At 38.1% G+C, this 8,963-nt stretch overlaps 1 non-coding gene across 1 annotated transcript; it reads right to left on the bottom strand.

Moving 5' to 3' along the window:
* Positions 1–6,538: 6,538 nt before the first annotated feature.
* Positions 6,539–6,646, bottom strand: LOC148573864 (small nucleolar RNA R71). The gene has a single exon (XR_015906264.1). It is a non-coding gene; the product is annotated as a small nucleolar RNA R71 (small nucleolar RNA).
* Between the last annotated feature and the right edge of the window lie 2,317 nt (positions 6,647–8,963).

The following is an 8,963-nucleotide window of genomic DNA, read 5'->3' as shown; positions in this document are numbered from 1 at the left end:
AGGTATTATATGAAAAGTTAAACTGTTTCAGTATAGACTTAATGAACCTATACTTGGGACAGGCAAACTATTCATACCAAAATTTACATAAGCTTTAAATACATATGTTATGATGAGATATCAAAGCAGAGTAAAGAAACACAGAGAACAGAGTAACCAGAGTAAAGTAAAGAGATAAAGAGAAAAAGATTAATATAGATACAGATGAAAAGAGTAATCAGAGAAGAGAAAAGAGATGCAAAGAATAGAGTAATTAAAACAGAGTAAAGAGATACAGAGAAAGAAAGAGGTACTGCATAAGAATTTTAAAGTGATGATGAATAATGAGAATAATAATGAATGATGATAATGAGAATGATTATGTGATGATCTGCTGCGTGAAGGCAGTCAGATAGATGGTGGTACGACCACTGAGAGTGCTTTCCTGGGATACTTAGCTATAATGCTATTCTATAAGTCAGAGGACTCTTACAGAGGTATCGAGAACACACGACTAGCATATACTCCTGTAAGTCAAAGGACTCTTACAGTGAGAGTGTGTGTGTATGCTCCTGTAAGTCAAAGGACTCTTACAGTGAGAGTGTGTGTATGCTCTTGTAAGTCAAGGGACTCTTACAGAGAGTGTGTTGGGCAGATATAAGTTAACTAGCTCCGCCATGCAAGTCAAAGGACTCTTGCAGTGGTTTGCCTCACAAGTCAAAGGACTCTTGCGAGGGACATTGCCAACAGGAAAGCCTTACCTGGTCAGAGGACTCCAGGTAACGTCGGGAGCGGGTATGTAACCGACAAATGAGCTCATTACCTGCGCTAGGGCTAGACATGCATCATATTTGGTTGCGCATTTCCTCTGTTATGATTGTTGTTTGAATGTATGCCTTCTTTGTTTTCATTCTATTCTTTGTGTTTGTGTTTTTTTTCTTGTATTCTTTTGTTTGTGTTTTGCTTTCTGTTTTCTTTATTTTCTCTATTTATCTATTTTTCTGTCTACTGCTTCTCGGTATTCTGCTATTTATCTGCTAAGCAACACGGAATTAATGAACGTAACTAATAACCCCGGCCCTACTAAGAACTCCCCAGTTCTTACCCCTTCTCTCTCCCTTCCCCCTTTCAGATGGAAGCATGAGTACCCTTCCGTAGTTCGCTGATGATCGTTCACAAAAAGGATTCCACTCTAAATAGTCTTCTGAGTCTAGGGTGAATATCGTTCTCTATTTACATGTATATACTATGAGACCACCCAACGTCTGTATCCCGTTTGTATGCGAACTTTAACTTAAATCCTGTGTACGAGACTCCTGTTGTGTGGCTACTTGATGAGGTACCAGAGAGACGTCCTATGGCAATGTCTGATCGTGCAGAGGAGTAGCAGATGATGTTCTACCTTTTGGTGACGTTCCACCTGACTTGAGTTTTGAAGACCTAGAACGTATTTTCCCTCGCTTTAGAAGTTTAGAGGGACTAGGTGAGTATAGAGTCTAGACTAGCCTGGGTGCCAGCTTAGGGACTTTTTGAACAGGTCAGGGCCTGGGATGTTGTATGTATATATATGTATTTAGTTATTATCTAGCTATATCTAGGGGTGTTCTAACTAAAAGTCTATACTCTAATAAAGGCTGGATCACTAAATGTTGTTAGCTGCTTGTGATGTATTTATGTGTGGTTGCTTATAACTGTTTTATCTGTTATTATTTGTGAATTGATTATGAATGATTCTGTCTATTAATTCAAACGTTTTCAAAAAAAAAAAGTACCTCGCTAACTAACTACGCTTTTAACAATGAATCAGGTTCATATAATAAATAATAGACAATAATTAGGATGACAAATTGGTAGCACTCAGTTTCTGGTATGTCCTAGGCGTACTGAAAATTAGGTCGTTACACAAGGCACCCATTTTTGTAACAGGAGACTAACAGGACTAATGAAGAAGCATGGGATAATTCATAAAGTTGCAACAGCCTACCATCCTCAGACTAATGGGCAAACCGAGGTGTCAAATAGAGAGATAAAGCGTATCTTGCAGAAGATAGTCAAACCTCATAGAAGAGACTAGAGCACCAGGCTACAAGATGCACTCTGGGCATACAGAACAACATACAAAACACCCATTGGGATGAAAAGCTTGTCATCTCCCTGTTAAATTAGAGCACAAAGCCTTCTGGGCGGTAAAAGAATGCAACATGGGAATTGAAAAAGCCGGAGCTGAAAGGAAGTTGCAACTGTAGGAACTGGAGAGCCTTCACCTAGAAGGTTATGAGAACTCAAGACTATACAAGGAGAAGATGAAGGCTGTTGATGAGCGGATAATTTACACGCTTTTTGGCATTGTTTTTAGTATGTTTTTAGTAGAATCAAGTCACTTTTAGGGATGTTTTCATTAGTTTTTATGTTAAATTCACATTTCTGGACTTCACTATGAGTTTGTGTGTTTTTCTGTGATTTCAGGTATTTTCTGGCTGAAATTGAGGGACTTGAGCAAAAATCAGATTCAGAGGTTGAAGAAGGACTGCTGATGCTGTTGGATTCTGACCTCCCTGCACTCAAAATGGATTTTCTGGAGCTACAAAACTCAAAATGGTGTGCTTCCAATTGCGTTGGAAAGTAGACATCCAGGGATTTCCAGAAATATATAATAGTCCATACTTTGCCCAAGTTTAGACAACGCCAGCTCTCTGCCCAATTCTGGCGTCCAGCGCCAGAAACAAGTTGCAAAGTGGAGTTCAACGCCCAAACTGGCACAAAAGCTGGCGTTCAACTCCAAGAATGACCTCTCCACGTGTAGACTTCAAGCTCAGCCCAAGCACAAACCAAGTGGGCCCCGGAAGTGGATTTATGCATCAATTACTTACTTCTGTAAACCCTAGTAGCTAGTTTATTATAAATAGGACCTTTTACTATTGTATTAGACATCTTTGGAATCATCTTTGGATTATCTTTTGATCTATTGATCACGTTTGGGGGCTGGCCATTCCGCCATGCCTGGACCTTCATTACTTATGTATTTTCAACGGTAGAGTTTCTGCACTCCATAGATTAAGGCGTGGAGCTCTGCTGTTCCTCAAAGATTAATGCAAAGTACTACTGTTTTCTATTAAATTCATCTTATTTCGCTTCTAAGATATTCATTCGCACTTCAACCTGAATGTGATGAACGTGACAATCATCATCATTCCCTATGATGCGTGCCTGACAACCACTTCCGTTCTACATTAGATTGAATGAGTATCTCTTAGATCTCTTAATCAGAATCTTCGTGGTATAAGCTAGATTGAGGGCGGCATTCATGAGAGTCCGGAAAGTCTAAACCTTGTCCGTGGTATTCCGAGTAGGACTCTGGGATTGAATGACTGTGACGAACTCCAAACTCGCGAGTGCTGGGCGTAGTGACAGATGCAAAAGGATAGTAAATTCTATTCCAGTATGATCGAGAACCTCCAAGATGATTAGCCATGCAGTGACAGCGCATCGGACCATTTTCACAGAGAGGAATAGGATGCAACCAACGACAAGGGTGATGCCTCCAGACGATTAGCCGTGCTGTGACAGAGCATTTGGACCATTTTCCCGAGAGGATTGAAAGTAGCCATTGGCACCGGTGACATCCTTACATAAAGCCAGCCATAGAAAGGAGTAAGACGGATTGGATGAAGACAACAGGAAAGCAGAGGTTCAGAGGAATGAATGCATCTCCATACGCTTATCTGAAATTCTCACCAATGATTTACATAAGTATTTCTATCCTTATTTTAGTATTAATTTCGAAAACTCCATAACTATTTTATATCCGCCTGACTGAGATTTACAAGGTGACCATAGCTTGCTTCATACCAACAATCTCCGTGGGATCGACCCTTACTCACGTAAGGTTTATTACTTGGACGACCCAGTGCACTTGCTGGTTAGTTATGCGAAGTTGTGAAGATATGTTTAGACCATGGTTCTGTGCATCCGTTTTTTGGTGCCATCGCCAGGGAATCAATTTTGAACAATAATTCACAACCTGAGTAACAATTTCGCATACCAAGTTTTTGGCGCTGTTGCCGGGGATTGTTCGAGTTTTCGGCAAGCTTTTGGTCAGGTAACATCAGTGCCAAGTTTGATCCGGCAACAACACCAAGTTTTTGGCGCCGTTGCCGGGGATTTTTGAGTTTGGACAACTGACGGTTCATCTTGTTGCTCAGATTGGGTAACTTTCTTTTCGTTTTCCTTTCAAAAAGTTTTCAAAAAATTTTTCAAAAAAATCTTTCAAAAATTTCTCCTTTGTTTTCAAAAAAAAAAAAGAAAAAAATGTGTTTTCAAAAAAATATTTTTCTTCATAATTTTTAAGAATGAATTCTAGTGTTTCATGAAACATGTTGAATCCTATCTGGCTGTAAAGCCATACACAAACTGCTTTGGGACTGGTCTTCAACTAATCACCTCAATGGATGTAATTTACATGCTAGAGCTTGGCTGGCTATTAAGCCATGCCTGACCCTTTGATTGGAGATTTAGACTAAAGAGCATAAGATTCCTGGAATTCATATTAAAAATTTTGGAATCCTTATTTTTCTTTTTTCAAAATGATTTTCGAAAAAATTAAAAGAAAAAAATACAAAAAAATTAGAAAATCATAAAAATCAAAAATATTTTTTGTGTTTCTTGTTTGAGTCTTGAGTCATGTTATAAGTTTGGTGTCAATTGTATGTTCATCTTGCATTTTTCGAAAAATTCATGCATTCATAGTGTTCTTCATGATCTTCAAGTTGTTCTTGGTAAGTCTTCTTGTTTGATCTTGATGTTTTCATGTTTTGTGTCTTTTCTTGTTTTTCATATGCATTCTTGCATTCATAGAGTCTAAGCATTAAAGAATTCTAAGTTTGGTGTCTTGCATGTTTTCTTTGCATTAAAAATTTTTCAAAAATGTGTTCTTGATGTTCATCATGATCTTCATAGTGTTCTTAGTGTTCATCTTGACATTCATAGCATTCTTGCAATGCATTCATTGTTTTAATCCATAACTTTCATGCATTGCATAATTTTTCTTGTTTTTCTCTCTCATCATAAAAATTCAAAAATAAAAAAAAAATATCTTTCCCTTTTTCTCTCTTAAAATTTCGAAAATTAGATTTGACTTTTTCAAAAATTTTTAAAATCTAGTTGTTTTTATGAATCAAATCAAATTTTCAATTTAAAAAAAATCTTATCTTTTTCAAAATCTTTTTCAAAAATCAAATCTTTTTTTTTTCAATTTTTTTTAGTTATTTTCGAAAATTTCAAAAATATTTTTCAAAAATCTTTTTCTTAATTTTACATCATATTTTCGAAAATAACATCATCAATTAATGTTTTGATTCAAAAATTTTGAGTTTGTTACTTGTTAAGAAAGATTCAAACTTTAAGTTCTAGAATCATATCTTGTAATTTCTTGTGAATCAAGTCATTAATTGAGATTTTAAAAATCAAATCTTTTTCAAAACTAATTTCAATCATATCTTTTCAAAAATATCTTCTTATCTTATCTTTTTCAAAAATTTGATTTTCAAAATATCTTTTCTAACTTCCTAACTTCTTATCTTTTCAAAATTTGTTTCAACTAACTAACTAACTTTTTGTTTGTTTCTTACCTTTTTCAAAACTACCTAACTAACTCTCTCTCTCTCATTTTCGAAAAAAATCTTCCCTCTTTTTCAAAATTTCTTTTTAATTAGACTAATTATTTTATTTTTTATTTCAATTTTCGAAAAACTACTAACCTTTTTCAAAAATAATTTTCGAAAATCACTAACTCTTTTTCAAAAATTATTTTCGAAAATTCTCTCCTCCTCTCATCCCCTTCTATTTATTTATTCATCTACTAACACTTCTCTTCATCTCACATCTCTGCTCCTATCATCACCTTTGTGTTTGGATTCTTCATTCTTCTTCACCCCTATTCCTTTTCTTCTTCTACTAACAATACGGAACCTCTTTACTGTGACATAGAGGATTCCTCTTCTTTTCTTTTTCTCTTCTCTTTCTTATGAGCAGGGACAAAGAAAAAGGCATTCTTGTTGAAGCTGATCCAGAACCTGAAAGGACTCTGAAGAGAAAACTAAGAGAAGCTAAATTACAACAATCCAGAGACAACCTTATTGAAAATTTTGAACAAGTAAAGGAGATGGCAGCCGAACCCAACAACAATAATGCAAGGAGAATGCTTGGTGACTTTACTGCACCTAATTCCAATTTACATGGAAGAAGCATCTCCATTCCTACCATTGGAGCAAACAATTTTGAGCTGAAACCTCAACTAGTTTCTCTGATGCACCAGAACTGCAAGTTTCATGGACTTCCATCTGAAGATCCTTTTCAGTTCTTAACTGAATTCTTGCAGATCTGTGATACTGTTAAGACTAATGGAGTAGATCCTGAAGTCTACAGGCTCATGCTTTTCTCTTTTGCTGTAAGAGACAGAGTTAGAATATGGTTGGACTCTCAACCCAAAGATAGCCTGAACTCTTGGGATAAGCTGGTCACGGCTTTCTTAGCCAAGTTTTTTCCTCCTCAAAAGCTGAGCAAGCTTAGAGCTGATGTTCAAACCTTCAGACAGAAAGAAGGTGAATCCCTCTATGAAGCTTTGGAAAGATACAAGCAGCTGACCAAAAAGTGTCCTTCTTACATGCTTTCAAAATGGACCATCCTGGATATATTCTATGATGGTTTATCTGAGCTATCAAAGATGTCATTGGATACTTCTGCAGGTGGATCCATTCACCTAAAGAAAACGCCTGTAGAAGCTCAAGAACTCATTGACATGGTTGCTAATAACCAGTTCATGTACACTTCTAAGAGGAATCCTGTGAATAATGGGACGCCTATGAAGAAGGGGGTTCTTAAAATTGATACTCTGAATGCCATATTGGCTTAGAACAAAATATTGACTTAGCAAGTCAATATGATTTCTCAGAGTCTGAATAGAATGCAAGCTACATCCAACAGCACTCAAGAGGCATCTTCTGAAGAAGAAGCTTATGATCCTGAGAACCCTGCAATAGCAGAGGTAAATTACTTAGGTGAACCTTATGGAAACACCTATAACTCATCATGGAGAAATCATCCAAATTTCTCATAGAAGGATCAAGAAAAGCCTCAACAAGACTTTAATAATGGTGGAAGAAACAGGTTTAGCAATAGCAAGCCTTTTCCATCATCCACTCAGCAACAGACAGAGAATTCTGAGCAGAATCCATCTAGCTTAGCAAATTTAGTCTCTAATCTATCTAAGGCCACTGTGAGTTTCATGAATGAAACAAGGTCTTCCATTAGAAATTTGGAAGCACAAGTGGGCCAGCTGAGTAAAAGGATCACTGAAATCCCTCCTAGTACTCTCCCAAGCAATACAGAAGAGAATCCAAAAGGAGAGTGCAAGGCCATTGAATTAATTACCATGGCCAAACCCACAAGAGAGGAGAAGGACGTGAATCCCAAGGAAGAAGACCTCCTGGGACGTCCAGTGATCAATAAGGAGCTTCCCTCTGAGGAACCTAAGGAATCTAAGACTCATCTAGAGACCATAGAGATTTCATTGAACCTCCTTATGCCATTCATGAGCTCTGATGAGTATTCCTCTTCTGAAGAAAATGAGGATGTTACTGAAGAGCAAGCTGCCAAGTTCCTTGGTGCAATCATGAAGCTAAATGCCAAATTATTTGGTACTGAGACTTGGGAAGATGAACCTCCCTTGTTCACCAATGAACTAAGTGATCTGGATCAACTGACATTGCCTCAGAAGAAACAGGATCCTGGAAAGTTCATAATACCTTGTACCATAGGCACCATGATCTTTAAGGCTCTGTGTGACCTTGGTTCAGGAATAAACCTCATGCCCCTCTCTGTAATAGAGAAACTGGGAATCTATGGGGTGCAAGCTGCTAAAATCTCATTAGAGATGGCAGACAATTCAAGAAAACAGGCTTATGGACAAGTAGAGGACGTGTTAGTAAAGGTTGAAGGCCTTTACATCCCTGCTGATTTCATAGTCCTGAATACTGGAAAGGAAGAGGATGAATCCATCATCCTAGGAAGACCTTTCCTAGCCACAGCAAGAGCTGTGATTGATGTGGACAGAGGATAATTGATCCTTCAATTAAATAAGGACAACCTTGTGTTTACAACTCAAGGATCTCTCTCTGCATCCATGGAGAGAAAGCAGAAAAAGCTTCTCTCAAAGCAGAGTCAACCAAAGCTCCCACAGTCAAACTCTAAGTTTGGTGTTGGGAGGCCACAACCAAACTCTAAGTTTGGTGTCAAACCCTCATATCCAAACTCTAAGTTTGGTATTGGGAGGTCTCAACAAAGCTCTGCACATCTGTGAGGCTCCATGAAAGCCCACTGTCAAGCTATTGACATTAAAGAAGTGCTTGTTGGGAGGCAACCCAATGTTTATTTATCTAATTTTATTTTTTTTCATATTTTCTTAGGTTCATAATCATGTGGAATCATAAAAGAAACGAAAAATTTAGAAACAGAATCAAAAACAGCAGAAGAAAAATCACACCCTAGAGGAAGCACCTGCCTGGCGTTCAACACCAGAACAGAGCATGGTTCTGGTGCTGAACGCCCAAAATGGGCAGTATCTGGGCGCTGAACGCCCAAAATGGGCATCATCTGGGCGCTGAACGCCAGAATTGCACCCTGGAGAGGAGCTGGCGCTGAACGCCCAAAACAAGCATGTTTCTGGCGTTCAACGCCAGAAATGGGCAACAAATGGGCATTGAACGCCCAAAATGGGCACCAACCTGGCGCTGAACGCCCAGAGTTGTGTGCAAGGGCATTTTACATTCCTAATTTGGTGCAAGGTTGTAAATCCTTGAACACCTCAGGATCTGTGGACCCCACAGGATCATCTCAGGATCTGTGGACCCTGTAGGATCCCCACCTACCTCCACTCACTCTCTTCTCTCTTCTCAATCATCCTCTATTCCCAATAAACACTCTTCCCC

This window comes from Arachis ipaensis, chromosome B2 (genome assembly GCF_059453495.1).
Source record: "Arachis ipaensis isolate K30076 ecotype BB chromosome B2, ASM5945349v1, whole genome shotgun sequence".
Classification (NCBI taxonomy): Eukaryota; Viridiplantae; Streptophyta; class Magnoliopsida; order Fabales; family Fabaceae; genus Arachis; species Arachis ipaensis.
This window is presented reverse-complemented; position numbering and strand designations above follow the sequence as displayed.